Source organism: Rhinoderma darwinii, assembly GCF_050947455.1.
Source record: "Rhinoderma darwinii isolate aRhiDar2 chromosome 2 unlocalized genomic scaffold, aRhiDar2.hap1 SUPER_2_unloc_60, whole genome shotgun sequence".
In the NCBI taxonomy this organism is placed as follows: domain Eukaryota; kingdom Metazoa; phylum Chordata; class Amphibia; order Anura; family Rhinodermatidae; genus Rhinoderma; species Rhinoderma darwinii.
Window position 1 is genome coordinate 1 of NW_027461730.1, and position 22,383 is coordinate 22,383.

The window sequence follows — 22,383 nt, forward strand, 5'->3', positions numbered from 1 at the left end:
GGCGTTGCCAGGAAGGCGTTTTTATGTAGATTCCTCCTCTTTCAGCACTGCATTGTGGTGCAAGCAAAAGAAGCAAATCCTGTGTAGCTTCCTCTCCGGCCTTTATTCACCTCCCTCCCGCTTAGTAGCTGTAAATGTGTGTGAGCCTGCAGGGCCCCATGGAATTGCCTAGGAGTAGGCTGAATCAATCGCTGCAAGGGGTGAACAGCAGTATTAGGCAGGCTCGGTCAACGGCCGGCCCATTCGGGTTATCGCTTCTCGGCCTTTTGGCTAAGATCAAGTGTAGTATCTGTTCTTATCAGTTTAATATCTGATACGTCCCCTATCTGGGGACCATATATTAAATGGATTTTTAGAACAGGGAGATGGAAATAGAGCTTGCTCTGTCCACTCCACGCATTGACCTGGTATTGCAGTATTTCCAGGACCGGTGCAACCCTTCCCTTATGTGTTGACTAAAATCAGATTCCAAAAGTGCTATTTGTGTTTGCTATTGTTTTTGTCTTTCTGATGGGATCTCCCCTTTTAATCCCATTATTTCAACACCTGTTGGACAATGCATTTGTACAGTCATGTGTGATAATGAGCTCATTTATTAAATGCAATTAATTAATACATTGCCACCTCTTGTTGTGTGTGTGTGTGTGTGTGTGTGTGTGTGTGTGTGTGTGTGTGTGTGTGTGTGTGTGTGTGTGTGTGTGTGTGTGTGTGTGTGTGTGTGTCTTCTGTGTTTCTGTGTTTCCGGCATTTCACATTGGAACAGCTCATTCACCTTCCTTGTCTTCTCTCCGCCCTCCCTTTTAGGTAGGTTAAAGAGCTGCACCTGAGCCAGCCACTGATTGATTGATGCAGCACCACAGTCAAATAGTGGAGTGGAGTAGGGGGAACAGCAAACAGCCATTAAAGCAGCCCGCCCGCCACAATGGACCTACCTGTGTACACTAGATGGATGTGATGGAATGTACTGTCGTCCCTACATTTCCAAGAAGAAGTAAGAATTGCAGTTGCAACAAACCCTTGCTTGCCTACAAAGAGAGCAGCAATTTGGATTTGTTACTATGTTACCTGGAAGAATAACAAACTGTGCAAGGATGGAGGTTGTAGGAGCAAAGAGAAGTTGTCTGTAAAGTTGGTGGATGCCTATTTTCCATTTTGCAGTCCCTTGTCTCCCTCTTGTGGCCTCCTGGAGGCAAATAAATGTGCAAAAAAAAGACAGCCTGGCGGCCGGCTGTTGCAGTGTTGCCCTCTCAGGCAACACTGAGTGACTGACTGAGCCTCACCGTCTTATATAAAGTTCAGACGGAACTTTGCACGTGTCATAGTGGAGCCCTCAGGATTCCAGAGCCAGCTTTCTGACATCATAATGGGGCCTGCCTCAGAGATAGATAAAAGCCTGGGCCCAGGCAGTGTTGGTCAGTGCTGCTCAGCAGGCAGCACCGGACTGGACTGGATTACAGCTGATACAAGGTGTGAAGGAACAAGGGGTGGCTGTGGGCATGCACTTGCTGCCGCTGCCAGTGTTTATCTGCATGGCAGGAGGGCATTTGGGCGTTGCCAGGAAGGCGTTTTTATGTAGATTCCTCCTCTTTCAGCACTGCATTGTGGTGCAAGCAAAAGAAGCAAATCCTGTGTAGCTTCCTCTCCGGCCTTTATTCACCTCCCTCCCGCTTAGTAGCTGTAAATGTGTGTGAGCCTGCAGGGCCCCATGGAATTGCCTAGGAGTAGGCTGAATCAATCGCTGCAAGGGGTGAACAGCAGTATGGGACAGGCTCGGGCAAGGCAAGGGCCGCTCGGGTTATCGCTTCTCGGCCTTTTGGCTAAGATCAAGTGTAGTATCTGTTCTTATCAGTTTAATATCTGATACGTCCCCTATCTGGGGACCATATATTAAATGGATTTTTAGAACAGGGAGATGGAAATAGAGCTTGCTCTGTCCACTCCACGCATTGACCTGGTATTGCAGTATTTCCAGGACCGGTGCACCCTTCCCTTATGTGTTGACTAAAATCAGATTCCAAAAGTGTTTTTTCTCTTTGCCATTGTTTCTGTCTTTCTGAAGGGATCTCCCCTTTTAATCCCATTATTTCAACACCTGTTGGACAATGCATTTGTACAGTCATGTGTGATAATGAGCTCATTTATTAAATGCAATTAATGAATACATTGCCACCTCTTGTTGTGTGTGTGTGTGTGTGTGTGTGTGTGTCTTCTGTGTTTCTGTGTTTCCGGCATTTCACATTGGAACAGCTCATTCACCTTCCTTGTCTTCTCTCCGCCCTCCCTCCCTCCCTCCCTCCTAGGTAAGTTAAAGAGCTGCACCTGAGCCAGCCACTGATTGATGCAGCACCACAGTCAAATAGTGGAGTGGAGTGGAGTAGGGGAACAGCAAAACAGCCATTAAAGCAGCCAGCCGCCTACCCGCCACAATGGACCTACCTGTGTACACTAGGTGGATGTGATGGAATGTACTGTCGTCCCTACATTTCAAGAAGAAGTAAGAATTGCAGTTGCAACAAACCCTTGCTTGCCTACAAAGAGAGCAGCAATTTGGATTTGTTACTATGTTACCTGGAAGAATAACAAACTGTGCAAGGATGGAGGTTGTAGGAGCAAAGAGAAGTTGTCTGTAAAGTTGGTGGATGCCTATTTTCCATTTTGCAGTCCCTTGTCTCCCTCTTGTGGCCTCCTGGAGGCAAATAAATGTGCAAAAAAAAGACAGCCTGGCGGCCGGCTGTTGCAGTGTTGCCCTCTCAGGCAACACTGAGTGACTGACTGAGCCTCACAGTCTTATATAAAGTTCAGACGGAACTTTGCACGTGTCATAGTGGAGCCCTCAGGATTCCAGAGCCAGCTTTCTGACATCATAATGGGGCCTGCCTCAGAGATAAAAGCCTGGGCCCAGGCAGTGTTGTTCAGTGCTGCTCAGCAGGCAGCACAGGACTGGATTAAAGCTGATACAAGGTGTGAAGGAACAAGGGGTGGCTGTGGGCATGCACTTGCTGCCGCTGCCAGTGTTTATCTGCATGGCAGGAGGGCATTTGGGCGTTGCCAGGAAGGCGTTTTTATGTAGATTCCTCCTCTTTCAGCACTGCATTGTGGTGCAAGCAAAAGAAGCAAATCCTGTCTGGCTTCCTCTCCGGCCTTTATTCACCTCCCGCTTAGTAGCTGTAAATGTGTGTGAGCCTGCAGGGCCCCATGGAATTGCCTAGGAGTAGGCTGAATCGCTGCAAGGGGTGAACAGCAGTATGGGACAGGCTCGGCAAGGCAAGGGCCGCTCGGGTTATCGCTTCTCGGCCTTTTGGCTAAGATCAAGTGTAGTATCTGTTCTTATCAGTTTAATATCTGATACGTCCCCTATCTGGGGACCATATATTAAATGGATTTTTAGAACAGGGAGATGGAAATAGAGCTTGCTCTGTCCACTCCACGCATTGACCTGGTATTGCAGTATTTCCAGGACCGGTGCACCCTTCCCTTATGTGTTGACTAAAATCAGATTCCAAAAGTGTTTTCTTCTCTTTGCCATTGTTTCTGTCTTTCTGAAGGGATCTCCCCTTTTAATCCCATTATTTCAACACCTGTTGGACAATGCATTTGTACAGTCATGTGTGATAATGAGCTCATTTATTAAATGCAATTAATGAATACATTGCCACCTCTTGTTGTGTGTGTGTGTGTGTGTGTGTGTGTGTCTTCTGTGTTTCTGTGTTTCCGGCATTTCACATTGGAACAGCTCATTCACCTTCCTTGTCTTCTCTCCGCCCTCCCTCCCTCCCTCCCTCCTAGGTAAGTTAAAGAGCTGCACCTGAGCCAGCCACTGATTGATGCAGCACCACAGTCAAATAGTGGAGTGGAGTGGAGTAGGGGAACAGCAAACAGCCATTAAAGCAGCCAGCCGCCTACCCGCCACAATGGACCTACCTGTGTACACTAGGTGGATGTGATGGAATGTACTGTCGTCCCTACATTTCAAGAAGAAGTAAGAATTGCAGTTGCAACAAACCCTTGCTTGCCTACAAAGAGAGCAGCAATTTGGATTTGTTACTATGTTACCTGGAAGAATAACAAACTGTGCAAGGATGGAGGTTGTAGGAGCAAAGAGAAGTTGTCTGTAAAGTTGGTGGATGCCTATTTTCCATTTTGCAGTCCCTTGTCTCCCTCTTGTGGCCTCCTGGAGGCAAATAAATGTGCAAAAAAAAGACAGCCTGGCGGCCGGCTGTTGCAGTGTTGCCCTCTCAGGCAACACTGAGTGACTGACTGAGCCTCACAGTCTTATATAAAGTTCAGACGGAACTTTGCACGTGTCATAGTGGAGCCCTCAGGATTCCAGAGCCAGCTTTCTGACATCATAATGGGGCCTGCCTCAGAGATAAAAGCCTGGGCCCAGGCAGTGTTGTTCAGTGCTGCTCAGCAGGCAGCACAGGACTGGATTAAAGCTGATACAAGGTGTGAAGGAACAAGGGGTGGCTGTGGGCATGCACTTGCTGCCGCTGCCAGTGTTTATCTGCATGGCAGGAGGGCATTTGGGCGTTGCCAGGAAGGCGTTTTTATGTAGATTCCTCCTCTTTCAGCACTGCATTGTGGTGCAAGCAAAAGAAGCAAATCCTGTCTGGCTTCCTCTCCGGCCTTTATTCACCTCCCGCTTAGTAGCTGTAAATGTGTGTGAGCCTGCAGGGCCCCATGGAATTGCCTAGGAGTAGGCTGAATCGCTGCAAGGGGTGAACAGCAGTATGGGACAGGCTCGGGCAAGGCAAGGGCCGCTCGGGTTATCGCTTCTCGGCCTTTTGGCTAAGATCAAGTGTAGTATCTGTTCTTATCAGTTTAATATCTGATACGTCCCCTATCTGGGGACCATATATTAAATGGATTTTTAGAACAGGGAGATGGAAATAGAGCTTGCTCTGTCCACTCCACGCATTGACCTGGTATTGCAGTATTTCCAGGACCGGTGCACCCTTCCCTTATGTGTTGACTAAAATCAGATTCCAAAAGTGTTTTTTCTCTTTGCCATTGTTTCTGTCTTTCTGAAGGGATCTCCCCTTTTAATCCCATTATTTCAACACCTGTTGGACAATGCATTTGTACAGTCATGTGTGATAATGAGCTCATTTATTAAATGCAATTAATGAATACATTGCCACCTCTTGTTGTGTGTGTGTGTGTGTGTGTGTGTGTGTCTTCTGTGTTTCTGTGTTTCCGGCATTTCACATTGGAACAGCTCATTCACCTTCCTTGTCTTCTCTCCGCCCTCCCTCCCTCCCTCCCTCCTAGGTAAGTTAAAGAGCTGCACCTGAGCCAGCCACTGATTGATGCAGCACCACAGTCAAATAGTGGAGTGGAGTGGAGTAGGGGAACAGCAAACAGCCATTAAAGCAGCCAGCCGCCTACCCGCCACAATGGACCTACCTGTGTACACTAGGTGGATGTGATGGAATGTACTGTCGTCCCTACATTTCAAGAAGAAGTAAGAATTGCAGTTGCAACAAACCCTTGCTTGCCTACAAAGAGAGCAGCAATTTGGATTTGTTACTATGTTACCTGGAAGAATAACAAACTGTGCAAGGATGGAGGTTGTAGGAGCAAAGAGAAGTTGTCTGTAAAGTTGGTGGATGCCTATTTTCCATTTTGCAGTCCCTTGTCTCCCTCTTGTGGCCTCCTGGAGGCAAATAAATGTGCAAAAAAAAGACAGCCTGGCGGCCGGCTGTTGCAGTGTTGCCCTCTCAGGCAACACTGAGTGACTGACTGAGCCTCACAGTCTTATATAAAGTTCAGACGGAACTTTGCACGTGTCATAGTGGAGCCCTCAGGATTCCAGAGCCAGCTTTCTGACATCATAATGGGGCCTGCCTCAGAGATAAAAGCCTGGGCCCAGGCAGTGTTGTTCAGTGCTGCTCAGCAGGCAGCACAGGACTGGATTAAAGCTGATACAAGGTGTGAAGGAACAAGGGGTGGCTGTGGGCATGCACTTGCTGCCGCTGCCAGTGTTTATCTGCATGGCAGGAGGGCATTTGGGCGTTGCCAGGAAGGCGTTTTTATGTAGATTCCTCCTCTTTCAGCACTGCATTGTGGTGCAAGCAAAAGAAGCAAATCCTGTCTGGCTTCCTCTCCGGCCTTTATTCACCTCCCGCTTAGTAGCTGTAAATGTGTGTGAGCCTGCAGGGCCCCATGGAATTGCCTAGGAGTAGGCTGAATCGCTGCAAGGGGTGAACAGCAGTATGGGACAGGCTCGGGCAAGGCAAGGGCCGCTCGGGTTATCGCTTCTCGGCCTTTTGGCTAAGATCAAGTGTAGTATCTGTTCTTATCAGTTTAATATCTGATACGTCCCCTATCTGGGGACCATATATTAAATGGATTTTTAGAACAGGGAGATGGAAATAGAGCTTGCTCTGTCCACTCCACGCATTGACCTGGTATTGCAGTATTTCCAGGACCGGTGCACCCTTCCCTTATGTGTTGACTAAAATCAGATTCCAAAAGTGTTTTTTCTCTTTGCCATTGTTTCTGTCTTTCTGAAGGGATCTCCCCTTTTAATCCCATTATTTCAACACCTGTTGGACAATGCATTTGTACAGTCATGTGTGATAATGAGCTCATTTATTAAATGCAATTAATGAATACATTGCCACCTCTTGTTGTGTGTGTGTGTGTGTGTGTGTGTGTGTCTTCTGTGTTTCTGTGTTTCCGGCATTTCACATTGGAACAGCTCATTCACCTTCCTTGTCTTCTCTCCGCCCTCCCTCCCTCCCTCCCTCCTAGGTAAGTTAAAGAGCTGCACCTGAGCCAGCCACTGATTGATGCAGCACCACAGTCAAATAGTGGAGTGGAGTGGAGTAGGGGAACAGCAAACAGCCATTAAAGCAGCCAGCCGCCTACCCGCCACAATGGACCTACCTGTGTACACTAGGTGGATGTGATGGAATGTACTGTCGTCCCTACATTTCAAGAAGAAGTAAGAATTGCAGTTGCAACAAACCCTTGCTTGCCTACAAAGAGAGCAGCAATTTGGATTTGTTACTATGTTACCTGGAAGAATAACAAACTGTGCAAGGATGGAGGTTGTAGGAGCAAAGAGAAGTTGTCTGTAAAGTTGGTGGATGCCTATTTTCCATTTTGCAGTCCCTTGTCTCCCTCTTGTGGCCTCCTGGAGGCAAATAAATGTGCAAAAAAAAGACAGCCTGGCGGCCGGCTGTTGCAGTGTTGCCCTCTCAGGCAACACTGAGTGACTGACTGAGCCTCACAGTCTTATATAAAGTTCAGACGGAACTTTGCACGTGTCATAGTGGAGCCCTCAGGATTCCAGAGCCAGCTTTCTGACATCATAATGGGGCCTGCCTCAGAGATAAAAGCCTGGGCCCAGGCAGTGTTGTTCAGTGCTGCTCAGCAGGCAGCACAGGACTGGATTAAAGCTGATACAAGGTGTGAAGGAACAAGGGGTGGCTGTGGGCATGCACTTGCTGCCGCTGCCAGTGTTTATCTGCATGGCAGGAGGGCATTTGGGCGTTGCCAGGAAGGCGTTTTTATGTAGATTCCTCCTCTTTCAGCACTGCATTGTGGTGCAAGCAAAAGAAGCAAATCCTGTCTGGCTTCCTCTCCGGCCTTTATTCACCTCCCGCTTAGTAGCTGTAAATGTGTGTGAGCCTGCAGGGCCCCATGGAATTGCCTAGGAGTAGGCTGAATCGCTGCAAGGGGTGAACAGCAGTATGGGACAGGCTCGGGCAAGGCAAGGGCCGCTCGGGTTATCGCTTCTCGGCCTTTTGGCTAAGATCAAGTGTAGTATCTGTTCTTATCAGTTTAATATCTGATACGTCCCCTATCTGGGGACCATATATTAAATGGATTTTTAGAACAGGGAGATGGAAATAGAGCTTGCTCTGTCCACTCCACGCATTGACCTGGTATTGCAGTATTTCCAGGACCGGTGCACCCTTCCCTTATGTGTTGACTAAAATCAGATTCCAAAAGTGTTTTTTCTCTTTGCCATTGTTTCTGTCTTTCTGAAGGGATCTCCCCTTTTAATCCCATTATTTCAACACCTGTTGGACAATGCATTTGTACAGTCATGTGTGATAATGAGCTCATTTATTAAATGCAATTAATGAATACATTGCCACCTCTTGTTGTGTGTGTGTGTGTGTGTGTCTTCTGTGTTTCTGTGTTTCCGGCATTTCACATTGGAACAGCTCATTCACCTTCCTTGTCTTCTCTCCGCCCTCCCTCCCTCCCTCCCTCCTAGGTAAGTTAAAGAGCTGCACCTGAGCCAGCCACTGATTGATGCAGCACCACAGTCAAATAGTGGAGTGGAGTGGAGTAGGGGAACAGCAAACAGCCATTAAAGCAGCCAGCCGCCTACCCGCCACAATGGACCTACCTGTGTACACTAGGTGGATGTGATGGAATGTACTGTCGTCCCTACATTTCAAGAAGAAGTAAGAATTGCAGTTGCAACAAACCCTTGCTTGCCTACAAAGAGAGCAGCAATTTGGATTTGTTACTATGTTACCTGGAAGAATAACAAACTGTGCAAGGATGGAGGTTGTAGGAGCAAAGAGAAGTTGTCTGTAAAGTTGGTGGATGCCTATTTTCCATTTTGCAGTCCCTTGTCTCCCTCTTGTGGCCTCCTGGAGGCAAATAAATGTGCAAAAAAAAGACAGCCTGGCGGCCGGCTGTTGCAGTGTTGCCCTCTCAGGCAACACTGAGTGACTGACTGAGCCTCACAGTCTTATATAAAGTTCAGACGGAACTTTGCACGTGTCATAGTGGAGCCCTCAGGATTCCAGAGCCAGCTTTCTGACATCATAATGGGGCCTGCCTCAGAGATAAAAGCCTGGGCCCAGGCAGTGTTGTTCAGTGCTGCTCAGCAGGCAGCACAGGACTGGATTAAAGCTGATACAAGGTGTGAAGGAACAAGGGGTGGCTGTGGGCATGCACTTGCTGCCGCTGCCAGTGTTTATCTGCATGGCAGGAGGGCATTTGGGCGTTGCCAGGAAGGCGTTTTTATGTAGATTCCTCCTCTTTCAGCACTGCATTGTGGTGCAAGCAAAAGAAGCAAATCCTGTCTGGCTTCCTCTCCGGCCTTTATTCACCTCCCGCTTAGTAGCTGTAAATGTGTGTGAGCCTGCAGGGCCCCATGGAATTGCCTAGGAGTAGGCTGAATCGCTGCAAGGGGTGAACAGCAGTATGGGACAGGCTCGGGCAAGGCAAGGGCCGCTCGGGTTATCGCTTCTCGGCCTTTTGGCTAAGATCAAGTGTAGTATCTGTTCTTATCAGTTTAATATCTGATACGTCCCCTATCTGGGGACCATATATTAAATGGATTTTTAGAACAGGGAGATGGAAATAGAGCTTGCTCTGTCCACTCCACGCATTGACCTGGTATTGCAGTATTTCCAGGACCGGTGCACCCTTCCCTTATGTGTTGACTAAAATCAGATTCCAAAAGTGTTTTTTCTCTTTGCCATTGTTTCTGTCTTTCTGAAGGGATCTCCCCTTTTAATCCCATTATTTCAACACCTGTTGGACAATGCATTTGTACAGTCATGTGTGATAATGAGCTCATTTATTAAATGCAATTAATGAATACATTGCCACCTCTTGTTGTGTGTGTGTGTGTGTGTGTGTGTGTGTCTTCTGTGTTTCTGTGTTTCCGGCATTTCACATTGGAACAGCTCATTCACCTTCCTTGTCTTCTCTCCGCCCTCCCTCCCTCCCTCCCTCCTAGGTAAGTTAAAGAGCTGCACCTGAGCCAGCCACTGATTGATGCAGCACCACAGTCAAATAGTGGAGTGGAGTGGAGTAGGGGAACAGCAAACAGCCATTAAAGCAGCCAGCCGCCTACCCGCCACAATGGACCTACCTGTGTACACTAGGTGGATGTGATGGAATGTACTGTCGTCCCTACATTTCAAGAAGAAGTAAGAATTGCAGTTGCAACAAACCCTTGCTTGCCTACAAAGAGAGCAGCAATTTGGATTTGTTACTATGTTACCTGGAAGAATAACAAACTGTGCAAGGATGGAGGTTGTAGGAGCAAAGAGAAGTTGTCTGTAAAGTTGGTGGATGCCTATTTTCCATTTTGCAGTCCCTTGTCTCCCTCTTGTGGCCTCCTGGAGGCAAATAAATGTGCAAAAAAAAGACAGCCTGGCGGCCGGCTGTTGCAGTGTTGCCCTCTCAGGCAACACTGAGTGACTGACTGAGCCTCACAGTCTTATATAAAGTTCAGACGGAACTTTGCACGTGTCATAGTGGAGCCCTCAGGATTCCAGAGCCAGCTTTCTGACATCATAATGGGGCCTGCCTCAGAGATAAAAGCCTGGGCCCAGGCAGTGTTGTTCAGTGCTGCTCAGCAGGCAGCACAGGACTGGATTAAAGCTGATACAAGGTGTGAAGGAACAAGGGGTGGCTGTGGGCATGCACTTGCTGCCGCTGCCAGTGTTTATCTGCATGGCAGGAGGGCATTTGGGCGTTGCCAGGAAGGCGTTTTTATGTAGATTCCTCCTCTTTCAGCACTGCATTGTGGTGCAAGCAAAAGAAGCAAATCCTGTCTGGCTTCCTCTCCGGCCTTTATTCACCTCCCGCTTAGTAGCTGTAAATGTGTGTGAGCCTGCAGGGCCCCATGGAATTGCCTAGGAGTAGGCTGAATCGCTGCAAGGGGTGAACAGCAGTATGGGACAGGCTCGGGCAAGGCAAGGGCCGCTCGGGTTATCGCTTCTCGGCCTTTTGGCTAAGATCAAGTGTAGTATCTGTTCTTATCAGTTTAATATCTGATACGTCCCCTATCTGGGGACCATATATTAAATGGATTTTTAGAACAGGGAGATGGAAATAGAGCTTGCTCTGTCCACTCCACGCATTGACCTGGTATTGCAGTATTTCCAGGACCGGTGCACCCTTCCCTTATGTGTTGACTAAAATCAGATTCCAAAAGTGTTTTTTCTCTTTGCCATTGTTTCTGTCTTTCTGAAGGGATCTCCCCTTTTAATCCCATTATTTCAACACCTGTTGGACAATGCATTTGTACAGTCATGTGTGATAATGAGCTCATTTATTAAATGCAATTAATGAATACATTGCCACCTCTTGTTGTGTGTGTGTGTGTGTGTGTGTGTGTGTCTTCTGTGTTTCTGTGTTTCCGGCATTTCACATTGGAACAGCTCATTCACCTTCCTTGTCTTCTCTCCGCCCTCCCTCCCTCCCTCCCTCCTAGGTAAGTTAAAGAGCTGCACCTGAGCCAGCCACTGATTGATGCAGCACCACAGTCAAATAGTGGAGTGGAGTGGAGTAGGGGAACAGCAAACAGCCATTAAAGCAGCCAGCCGCCTACCCGCCACAATGGACCTACCTGTGTACACTAGGTGGATGTGATGGAATGTACTGTCGTCCCTACATTTCAAGAAGAAGTAAGAATTGCAGTTGCAACAAACCCTTGCTTGCCTACAAAGAGAGCAGCAATTTGGATTTGTTACTATGTTACCTGGAAGAATAACAAACTGTGCAAGGATGGAGGTTGTAGGAGCAAAGAGAAGTTGTCTGTAAAGTTGGTGGATGCCTATTTTCCATTTTGCAGTCCCTTGTCTCCCTCTTGTGGCCTCCTGGAGGCAAATAAATGTGCAAAAAAAAGACAGCCTGGCGGCCGGCTGTTGCAGTGTTGCCCTCTCAGGCAACACTGAGTGACTGACTGAGCCTCACAGTCTTATATAAAGTTCAGACGGAACTTTGCACGTGTCATAGTGGAGCCCTCAGGATTCCAGAGCCAGCTTTCTGACATCATAATGGGGCCTGCCTCAGAGATAAAAGCCTGGGCCCAGGCAGTGTTGTTCAGTGCTGCTCAGCAGGCAGCACAGGACTGGATTAAAGCTGATACAAGGTGTGAAGGAACAAGGGGTGGCTGTGGGCATGCACTTGCTGCCGCTGCCAGTGTTTATCTGCATGGCAGGAGGGCATTTGGGCGTTGCCAGGAAGGCGTTTTTATGTAGATTCCTCCTCTTTCAGCACTGCATTGTGGTGCAAGCAAAAGAAGCAAATCCTGTCTGGCTTCCTCTCCGGCCTTTATTCACCTCCCGCTTAGTAGCTGTAAATGTGTGTGAGCCTGCAGGGCCCCATGGAATTGCCTAGGAGTAGGCTGAATCGCTGCAAGGGGTGAACAGCAGTATGGGACAGGCTCGGGCAAGGCAAGGGCCGCTCGGGTTATCGCTTCTCGGCCTTTTGGCTAAGATCAAGTGTAGTACTTTAGGGTATTGCCTTGTTTCTTGGTCAGGAGGTGCCCTGGTACCCTTTTCCTTGGCCTGGGGGGATCGTTTCTCTTAGGAGAGACTTCACCCCTCTGCTGCTATTGGGGAGGAGGATTAGTCCAGGGCAACGGGGAGCGATCACCTGCCTGGTACTTCGGTACTGAAGGTATTCTTTGGAGATTGCTGGAATTCGTTTGGAGCAGGATGGAGGAAATTCCCGAATATATGCGTACCAGGAATGCTGTCCGGTTTTTCGTGGAGGAATCTGAGCGACAAAGGAAGGATCTGGAGTACATCACAAAGGTTCTTTTGTTGGATTTCTTTCAGCTGGAGAGATCATGCATTTTGGCGGTGATGGACTATCCGAGGAGAGGGTGCTTTGACGTTACCTTCGCCACAGAAGAAATTTATGCTGTCTTTTTAGAACGCTTGAAGGAAGGTAAAAGGGACCCAAGACTTGTGGGTGTGAAGGTAACACCACATTTTGTGCCAAACAAAAAGTTGGTGGTTGTAAAAATGTTTTCGCCTTACGTGGATGAAGAGGACATTAAGTTATTTCTCAATAAGTTTTGTGAGGAGGTGGTGGGAAAGGGGAAAGTGTTTAACCCTTTTGGATTTTGGACTGGGAAGTGGAAATTTCTTTGTAAATTTGTGAGAATTGGTGAATCTAGAAACCTATTGTTTCCTCCAGCGCGGTTCAAGATTGGAAGTGCGTGTGGAAATTTATTTTTTCTTGGAATGGATATGTTTTGTTTGAATTGTAAAGAGTATGGTCATGAGAGAGAAGCCTGTGAGAAAGTAATGTGTACAAAATGTCTGCAAGAGGGACATAAGTATAATGAATGTCAGAAAGGGAAAGTATGTAATATGTGTGGAGAGGAGGGGCACATATTCAAATCGTGCCCAAAGAAAAGCAAACGTGAGGTACAAGAGGAAAATAAGAAGATAGTCAAAAGAAAGGAAGCGGAAGTTAGTTTGGAAGAAGGCAAGCTTCACAAATTGGAAGGAAGTGGGCAAAGTGATGAGAAAAAAAGGAAAAAAGCAGAGAGAAAGAAAAAAAGTGTCATTTCAGAAGAGGAAAGAGCAGAAAGAGACAGGTTATTGGAAGAAGTAGAGCAGTTACGTAGTAAAATTAATTTTGAAAAAATGCGGAGGAGGGTGCGGCTCTGTGTAAGAGAAAATTTACCAGGGTTTCTTGAAAGGTATGGTGTGCCAACGTGGTTAACGTGCATTGTAAACTGTGAGTGGGATGGTAATGATTTGCAGGAACATCTAGTGGATATGTTAGGAACTATTGCTGTTAAAAAAGGAATGTTTTTTTGATTTCTTAAGGAAAAAAAAGGAAAGAGGAAAACAAAAATTAATTGTACGTTTTCAGTTTTCATTGTGATGATCTAAGTCTTTTTTATTTTGAATTTTATGATTTTTAAGACGTGATCTGAATGGAAAAAAAAAAAAAAAAAAAAAAAAAAAAAAATCTGTTCTTATCAGTTTAATATCTGATACGTCCCCTATCTGGGGACCATATATTAAATGGATTTTTAGAACAGGGAGATGGAAATAGAGCTTGCTCTGTCCACTCCACGCATTGACCTGGTATTGCAGTATTTCCAGGACCGGTGCACCCTTCCCTTATGTGTTGACTAAAATCAGATTCCAAAAGTGTTTTTTCTCTTTGCCATTGTTTCTGTCTTTCTGAAGGGATCTCCCCTTTTAATCCCATTATTTCAACACCTGTTGGACAATGCATTTGTACAGTCATGTGTGATAATGAGCTCATTTATTAAATGCAATTAATGAATACATTGCCACCTCTTGTTGTGTGTGTGTGTGTGTGTGTCTTCTGTGTTTCTGTGTTTCCGGCATTTCACATTGGAACAGCTCATTCACCTTCCTTGTCTTCTCTCCGCCCTCCCTCCCTCCCTCCCTCCTAGGTAAGTTAAAGAGCTGCACCTGAGCCAGCCACTGATTGATGCAGCACCACAGTCAAATAGTGGAGTGGAGTGGAGTAGGGGAACAGCAAACAGCCATTAAAGCAGCCAGCCGCCTACCCGCCACAATGGACCTACCTGTGTACACTAGGTGGATGTGATGGAATGTACTGTCGTCCCTACATTTCAAGAAGAAGTAAGAATTGCAGTTGCAACAAACCCTTGCTTGCCTACAAAGAGAGCAGCAATTTGGATTTGTTACTATGTTACCTGGAAGAATAACAAACTGTGCAAGGATGGAGGTTGTAGGAGCAAAGAGAAGTTGTCTGTAAAGTTGGTGGATGCCTATTTTCCATTTTGCAGTCCCTTGTCTCCCTCTTGTGGCCTCCTGGAGGCAAATAAATGTGCAAAAAAAAGACAGCCTGGCGGCCGGCTGTTGCAGTGTTGCCCTCTCAGGCAACACTGAGTGACTGACTGAGCCTCACAGTCTTATATAAAGTTCAGACGGAACTTTGCACGTGTCATAGTGGAGCCCTCAGGATTCCAGAGCCAGCTTTCTGACATCATAATGGGGCCTGCCTCAGAGATAAAAGCCTGGGCCCAGGCAGTGTTGTTCAGTGCTGCTCAGCAGGCAGCACAGGACTGGATTAAAGCTGATACAAGGTGTGAAGGAACAAGGGGTGGCTGTGGGCATGCACTTGCTGCCGCTGCCAGTGTTTATCTGCATGGCAGGAGGGCATTTGGGCGTTGCCAGGAAGGCGTTTTTATGTAGATTCCTCCTCTTTCAGCACTGCATTGTGGTGCAAGCAAAAGAAGCAAATCCTGTCTGGCTTCCTCTCCGGCCTTTATTCACCTCCCGCTTAGTAGCTGTAAATGTGTGTGAGCCTGCAGGGCCCCATGGAATTGCCTAGGAGTAGGCTGAATCGCTGCAAGGGGTGAACAGCAGTATGGGACAGGCTCGGGCAAGGCAAGGGCCGCTCGGGTTATCGCTTCTCGGCCTTTTGGCTAAGATCAAGTGTAGTATCTGTTCTTATCAGTTTAATATCTGATACGTCCCCTATCTGGGGACCATATATTAAATGGATTTTTAGAACAGGGAGATGGAAATAGAGCTTGCTCTGTCCACTCCACGCATTGACCTGGTATTGCAGTATTTCCAGGACCGGTGCACCCTTCCCTTATGTGTTGACTAAAATCAGATTCCAAAAGTGTTTTTTCTCTTTGCCATTGTTTCTGTCTTTCTGAAGGGATCTCCCCTTTTAATCCCATTATTTCAACACCTGTTGGACAATGCATTTGTACAGTCATGTGTGATAATGAGCTCATTTATTAAATGCAATTAATGAATACATTGCCACCTCTTGTTGTGTGTGTGTGTGTGTGTGTCTTCTGTGTTTCTGTGTTTCCGGCATTTCACATTGGAACAGCTCATTCACCTTCCTTGTCTTCTCTCCGCCCTCCCTCCCTCCCTCCCTCCTAGGTAAGTTAAAGAGCTGCACCTGAGCCAGCCACTGATTGATGCAGCACCACAGTCAAATAGTGGAGTGGAGTGGAGTAGGGGAACAGCAAACAGCCATTAAAGCAGCCAGCCGCCTACCCGCCACAATGGACCTACCTGTGTACACTAGGTGGATGTGATGGAATGTACTGTCGTCCCTACATTTCAAGAAGAAGTAAGAATTGCAGTTGCAACAAACCCTTGCTTGCCTACAAAGAGAGCAGCAATTTGGATTTGTTACTATGTTACCTGGAAGAATAACAAACTGTGCAAGGATGGAGGTTGTAGGAGCAAAGAGAAGTTGTCTGTAAAGTTGGTGGATGCCTATTTTCCATTTTGCAGTCCCTTGTCTCCCTCTTGTGGCCTCCTGGAGGCAAATAAATGTGCAAAAAAAAGACAGCCTGGCGGCCGGCTGTTGCAGTGTTGCCCTCTCAGGCAACACTGAGTGACTGACTGAGCCTCACAGTCTTATATAAAGTTCAGACGGAACTTTGCACGTGTCATAGTGGAGCCCTCAGGATTCCAGAGCCAGCTTTCTGACATCATAATGGGGCCTGCCTCAGAGATAAAAGCCTGGGCCCAGGCAGTGTTGTTCAGTGCTGCTCAGCAGGCAGCACAGGACTGGATTAAAGCTGATACAAGGTGTGAAGGAACAAGGGGTGGCTGTGGGCATGCACTTGCTGCCGCTGCCAGTGTTTATCTGCATGGCAGGAGGGCATTTGGGCGTTGCCAGGAAGGCGTTTTTATGTAGATTCCTCCTCTTTCAGCACTGCATTGTGGTGCAAGCAAAAGAAGCAAATCCTGTCTGGCTTCCTCTCCGGCCTTTATTCACCTCCCGCTTAGTAGCTGTAAATGTGTGTGAGCCTGCAGGGCCCCATGGAATTGCCTAGGAGTAGGCTGAATCGCTGCAAGGGGTGAACAGCAGTATGGGACAGGCTCGGGCAAGGCAAGGGCCGCTCGGGTTATCGCTTCTCGGCCTTTTGGCTAAGATCAAGTGTAGTATCTGTTCTTATCAGTTTAATATCTGATACGTCCCCTATCTGGGGACCATATATTAAATGGATTTTTAGAACAGGGAGATGGAAATAGAGCTTGCTCTGTCCACTCCACGCATTGACCTGGTATTGCAGTATTTCCAGGACCGGTGCACCCTTCCCTTATGTGTTGACTAAAATCAGATTCCAAAAGTGTTTTTTCTCTTTGCCATTGTTTCTGTCTTTCTGAAGGGATCTCCCCTTTTAATCCCATTATTTCAACACCTGTTGGACAATGCATTTGTACAGTCATGTGTGATAATGAGCTCATTTATTAAATGCAATTAATGAATACATTGCCACCTCTTGTTGTGTGTGTGTGTGTGTGTGTGTGTGTGTCTTCTGTGTTTCTGTGTTTCCGGCATTTCACATTGGAACAGCTCATTCACCTTCCTTGTCTTCTCTCCGCCCTCCCTCCCTCCCTCCCTCCTAGGTAAGTTAAAGAGCTGCACCTGAGCCAGCCACTGATTGATGCAGCACCACAGTCAAATAGTGGAGTGGAGTGGAGTAGGGGAACAGCAAACAGCCATTAAAGCAGCCAGCCGCCTACCCGCCACAATGGACCTACCTGTGTACACTAGGTGGATGTGATGGAATGTACTGTCGTCCCTACATTTCAAGAAGAAGTAAGAATTGCAGTTGCAACAAACCCTTGCTTGCCTACAAAGAGAGCAGCAATTTGGATTTGTTACTATGTTACCTGGAAGAATAACAAACTGTGCAAGGATGGAGGTTGTAGGAGCAAAGAGAAGTTGTCTGTAAAGTTGGTGGATGCCTATTTTCCATTTTGCAGTCCCTTGTCTCCCTCTTGTGGCCTCCTGGAGGCAAATAAATGTGCAAAAAAAAGACAGCCTGGCGGCCGGCTGTTGCAGTGTTGCCCTCTCAGGCAACACTGAGTGACTGACTGAGCCTCACAGTCTTATATAAAGTTCAGACGGAACTTTGCACGTGTCATAGTGGAGCCCTCAGGATTCCAGAGCCAGCTTTCTGACATCATAATGGGGCCTGCCTCAGAGATAAAAGCCTGGGCCCAGGCAGTGTTGTTCAGTGCTGCTCAGCAGGCAGCACAGGACTGGATTAAAGCTGATACAAGGTGTGAAGGAACAAGGGGTGGCTGTGGGCATGCACTTGCTGCCGCTGCCAGTGTTTATCTGCATGGCAGGAGGGCATTTGGGCGTTGCCAGGAAGGCGTTTTTATGTAGATTCCTCCTCTTTCAGCACTGCATTGTGGTGCAAGCAAAAGAAGCAAATCCTGTCTGGCTTCCTCTCCGGCCTTTATTCACCTCCCGCTTAGTAGCTGTAAATGTGTGTGAGCCTGCAGGGCCCCATGGAATTGCCTAGGAGTAGGCTGAATCGCTGCAAGGGGTGAACAGCAGTATGGGACAGGCTCGGGCAAGGCAAGGGCCGCTCGGGTTATCGCTTCTCGGCCTTTTGGCAAGATCAGGTGTAGTATTTCTGCATCTGGTTTTGTTGGGAGGTGTCCGGGGTACCCTGCTCCTTGGCCTTGGGGGATCGTCTCTTTTCACAGAGAGACTTCACCCCCTTGCTGCTATTTGGGGAGTGGGCTTAGCCCCCGGACAACGAGTTGCGATCGCGCCTTACCCAAGAGGTCAACCGGCCTTGAGGCGTTTTTCTAAGAGCGTTCCGAGGGCGTTTATCGGGCTTCGTAGGTGTCTGGGGTACCCTAATCCTTGGCCTTGGGGGAGGGTTCCACTTAATTGTGGAATCTGAGCCCTTGCTGCTATAAGGGACAGGCTTAGCCCCCAGGCACTGAAAATGCCATATACATTTGGATTTGCATCCGGGGACACCCGGTTGCGCCAGTCCGTCCGCATCGAGGTGGAAGAAGGCCATCGCCAGCGGAAGAACCTTCGCTTCATTGTGGAGGTGATTCTGCTGGACTTCCTGGGGCTCAAGCGGGCGGACATCCTGTGTCTCAACGACCAGGAAAGCCGCGGTCGGTACACCGTATCCTTTACGGCCGCGGCATGTTGCGACAACATGCACAAAAGATTGTCTGATGCGGACCAGAGTGAGGAGCGGCTAAATGGACTGAACTTTTTATTCCTCTACGGGGAGGAAGAAGTCCCGCTCGTGATGTGCATGTTCAGTCCATTTGTCTCAGAGTGTGACATTGAAACCTTCCTCAGTCGTTACTGCAGGGAGGTCCGCTTCTCACATAAAATCTTGAACACCCAGAGCTTCTGGAATGGCAAAAGAAAATATTGGGTGAAGTTCCGCCAGGATCCCAATGGCATTGGAGGCTTACATCACCCACCCCAGAACTTTGCCATTGGGAAGAATCGAGGATTCCTATTTTACCCCCAGATGCCAATAGCCTGCCGGAACTGCTTGAGATATGGCCACACCAGAGAACATTGTGACCGGCCCCATGTGGTGCAGTGTAACAGGTGTGGCCAGGTTGGACACGTAGCGGCAAAATGCAGTTCCGAGGTGTTGTGCAATCTGTGCGGCATGACTGGGCATGCTTTTAAAGATTGCCCCCGCAGAGCGAAATCTGGGCCACCCAGACCAGGGCCAGAGCGGCAGTTTGCAACATGTGCAGACGCCGCTGGTAATGCCCCAAAACGAGCATTGACGACTGAGGGGTCCAGGCCAAAGTCCTTCACAGCTCCATCGGGGGGCCCACCGATGTCAGCCTCGAGGGACGGCCATAGGGATTCCACCGGGTCCAGGCAGAGCAGGAGGAATTCTGACTCTGCTGGACATAAGTTGACCGGCACCTCTGCAAACAGGTCCTCTGCTCCGCCTGCAGTGGACCCTGTTGAGGCAGTGGTTAGCGACAGGCGTCGTGGCTCCGTAGGTTCTGCAGTAGGACCTGACGCCTGTCCCAAGAGTGTGGGCATGGAGCGGAGACACTCTGTGTCAGACGAGGGCTCCATTAAGAAAACCCTAAAATATGCTGGATTGGAGCCTCGTTTTGACCATTTCCGGTCAACGGGGGGGTCGGAGCAAAGTTCCTCCACTGCGGTTGTGGAGGGGCTTGCGATGAAGGCTCCCCGTAAGCAGGCAAAGGTTGCCAAGAGTGATGGGACCTCACAGGCCCCTGTGCAGCTGCCCAGGAAGGACATCAGCGATATCTTCAGCCAGGGGCCAGAGATGGGTGAGAGCGACTTCGAGGAGATGGATAGGAGCCATTCTGCAAAGAGACAGCGAGAGGAAGAGGAGTCCGGAGTTCGGAGGAAAGCTGCCTATCGGAGTTCGGATGAGAGCAGTGTGGGGGTTGGAGCCGCCCACGTATCTGGCTCTGACCCTACCAACATCCAAGATTTATTGACCCCTCAAAAAGGGGGTCCAGACTCGCAGCTGATCTCCGAGTACGACTCTTCTGGTTCGGACCCTGACCTCAACTAAGACTATGTTGGTTCCTATCAAAGTCGCCTCACTAAATGTGAGGTCCCTAAAGAGCCCTGTCCGCAGGACTGCTTTATTTTCATTTTTAGAGACTGTGGACTTTGACCTTTGCCTGCTTCAAGAATGTGGAATCCCTAATGACTTGGAATATCAAGATTTAAAGATGGACTGGAAACTAGGCCCCTCAGTCTGGTCTGGTGGAAATGACTGTCGCTCTGCGGGGGTTGGATTGCTCTGCCGAGGTCGTTTTATCTCCATCCAAACAGTGACTGAAATCATGCCCGGCAGAGCTATTTTAATACATTTGCTTTTTAATGGAATTTTAATTCGTGTTTTAAACGTTTATGCCCCTCCTACCAAACAGGAGAGGGCAGAACTATTAGAGATTTTACCATTGTTTTGTGTTGGGTCTACCCCCCTGCTGGTGGGTGGTGATTTTAACTGTGTGCGAGATGGAGAACACCGGCAGGGTGGGGATTTTAATCGAAAAATTGACCGTACTTCTTACCTGCTCAAGAATTTTATTGGTGATTTTAAATTGAAAGATTGCTGGAGGGAACTCTTGCCTGCGGACCCAGGCCCCACCTGGTCCAATGGAAGAGTGAGCTCCAGAATTGATTTTATTTTCACTTCTAATAGTTTTATTCCCAAAAAATGTTTGCTTTTAACAAATATTTTATCTGATCACAAGCTCCTTTCAGTGCACCTGGAGCTAGAGGGAGAGCAAAAAGCTTGTAGGGGTCCCTGGAGACTAAACACCACACTCCTGGAGGACCCCATCATTAAAGAGGAGTTTGTGCGGACCTACCAGTGTTGGCAGTCCCATAGAGCGCCCAGTCAGCCTATGCTACACTGGTGGGAGGGCATTAAACCCAAAATCAGAGCTTTTTTTATTCGAGCAGGTAAGAAGAAAGCAAAAGAGAAAAAACAATGGTTTTATGTTCTTAATAAACGTTTACATGTACTTTTTAAATTGAAGGAGATTGGTATGGATGTTGATGATGATATCTTAAATCTTAAAGCTGAAATAAAATATGCCATAGAAGAGAAAGGGAAACAAATAATTTTTAATTCACATGTAAAGCACCTCGAGGATGGCGAGAAGTGTTCCCGGTTCTTCTTCAAAAAGGTAATGGATAAACGAGATGTCATTTTAAACCTTGAAGGAGAAACCACTATGGTCGGCATTTTAAATTCTGCTTTTAATTTCTACCAATCTCTTTTTAACAAGAAAAATATTGATCCTTCCTTTTTAGAACATGTTCTTAATTCCCTTGATGCCAAGCTAGATATTTTAGACCAGGAAGTTTTATCCCGTAATATTACCTTGGAGGAACTTTTATTTGCTTTTAAAAGTTTTTCTAATGGGAAAGCTCCTGGGGAAGATGGTCTGCCCATCGAATTTTATCATGCTTTTTGGGAAATTTTAAAGAATGACATGTTTTTATTGTATAAGGAAGTTTTTATTACTGAAGAGCTGCCCCCTTCCTGGAGGAGGGGGATTGTGTCCTTAATTTTTAAAAAAGGTGAGAGGGACCAGTTAAAAAACTGGCGCCCTATTACTCTTTTAAACGTTGATTGTAAAATTTTAGCTAAACTAATAACAATCCGTTTTAAACCTTTTATTCATAAATTAATCCATCCAAACCAGGTATGTGGGGTACCTGGGAGGTCAATTACTGAGTCCCTGAATATTTTACGTGACATCATTTGGTATTTTAAAGAAAGGGGTCAAAGCCTTGCTATTTTATCCTTAGATTTCGAGAAGGCTTTTGACCGGGTCTCCCATGAATATCTTTTTATGGTTCTTAAAAAGATGGCTGTTCCTGAAATTATTTTAACACGTATTAAGCTTTTATATCGATCCTGTTTTAGCCAAATTTCTATCAACGGATTTTTAACTAAAGGTGTTCCTCTTTTATCAGGGGTGAAACAGGGGTGCCCGTTGTCTCCGCTCCTTTTTATTTGTGCCATAGAACCTCTGTTCACCCTAATAAGAGATGATAAAGTCATCAGAGGCGTGCCCATACCTGGAGGAAGGGGGAACCAGGTAAAAATCCTAGGCTATATGGATGACGCCACCGTCCTATGCCCAGACGCCGCTTCTATGAGACGGGCATTGAGGAACACCGGCTTTTTTTGTGAAGCCTCTGGTTTTAAATTAAACGTTGATAAGTGTGACTGTTTTTATACTGGTGTATGGGATTCCTCTGTGACACCAGGAGTTAACATGCAGCAGGATCAGATAAAAATTTTAGGAATTGTTTTTAATCAAGAAAACGATGGGAGACCCAATTGGGATTCAGTAATTGCCAAAA

General features: G+C 47.3%; 10 non-coding genes and 2 pseudogenes across 10 annotated transcripts; all 12 read left to right on the plus strand.

Annotated features, from left to right (window-relative positions):
• The first annotated feature begins 250 nt into the window (after nt 1–250).
• Nucleotides 251–441, plus strand: LOC142681861 (U2 spliceosomal RNA). Its single transcript, XR_012853700.1, has one exon. It is a non-coding gene; the product is annotated as a U2 spliceosomal RNA (small nuclear RNA).
• A 1,356-nt stretch (nt 442–1,797) lies between these two features.
• On the plus strand, nt 1,798–1,988 carry LOC142681950 (U2 spliceosomal RNA). Its single transcript, XR_012853770.1, has one exon. It is a non-coding gene; the product is annotated as a U2 spliceosomal RNA (small nuclear RNA).
• Nucleotides 1,989–3,282: 1,294 nt separating this feature from the next.
• On the plus strand, nt 3,283–3,473 carry LOC142681951 (U2 spliceosomal RNA). The gene has a single exon (XR_012853771.1). It is a non-coding gene; the product is annotated as a U2 spliceosomal RNA (small nuclear RNA).
• Nucleotides 3,474–4,768: 1,295 nt separating this feature from the next.
• On the plus strand, nt 4,769–4,959 carry LOC142681952 (U2 spliceosomal RNA). The gene has a single exon (XR_012853772.1). It is a non-coding gene; the product is annotated as a U2 spliceosomal RNA (small nuclear RNA).
• A 1,294-nt stretch (nt 4,960–6,253) lies between these two features.
• Nucleotides 6,254–6,444, plus strand: LOC142681852 (U2 spliceosomal RNA). The gene has a single exon (XR_012853692.1). It is a non-coding gene; the product is annotated as a U2 spliceosomal RNA (small nuclear RNA).
• A 1,294-nt stretch (nt 6,445–7,738) lies between these two features.
• LOC142681853 (U2 spliceosomal RNA) lies at nt 7,739–7,929 on the plus strand. The gene has a single exon (XR_012853693.1). It is a non-coding gene; the product is annotated as a U2 spliceosomal RNA (small nuclear RNA).
• Nucleotides 7,930–9,215: 1,286 nt separating this feature from the next.
• LOC142681854 (U2 spliceosomal RNA) lies at nt 9,216–9,406 on the plus strand. Its single transcript, XR_012853694.1, has one exon. It is a non-coding gene; the product is annotated as a U2 spliceosomal RNA (small nuclear RNA).
• A 1,294-nt stretch (nt 9,407–10,700) lies between these two features.
• LOC142681855 (U2 spliceosomal RNA) lies at nt 10,701–10,891 on the plus strand. Its single transcript, XR_012853695.1, has one exon. It is a non-coding gene; the product is annotated as a U2 spliceosomal RNA (small nuclear RNA).
• A 1,294-nt stretch (nt 10,892–12,185) lies between these two features.
• Nucleotides 12,186–12,296, plus strand: LOC142681900 (U2 spliceosomal RNA; annotated as a pseudogene).
• Nucleotides 12,297–13,646: 1,350 nt separating this feature from the next.
• LOC142681888 (U2 spliceosomal RNA) lies at nt 13,647–13,857 on the plus strand (annotated as a pseudogene).
• A 1,286-nt stretch (nt 13,858–15,143) lies between these two features.
• On the plus strand, nt 15,144–15,334 carry LOC142681856 (U2 spliceosomal RNA). Its single transcript, XR_012853696.1, has one exon. It is a non-coding gene; the product is annotated as a U2 spliceosomal RNA (small nuclear RNA).
• Nucleotides 15,335–16,620: 1,286 nt separating this feature from the next.
• Nucleotides 16,621–16,811, plus strand: LOC142681858 (U2 spliceosomal RNA). The gene has a single exon (XR_012853698.1). It is a non-coding gene; the product is annotated as a U2 spliceosomal RNA (small nuclear RNA).
• Nucleotides 16,812–22,383: the final 5,572 nt, after the last annotated feature.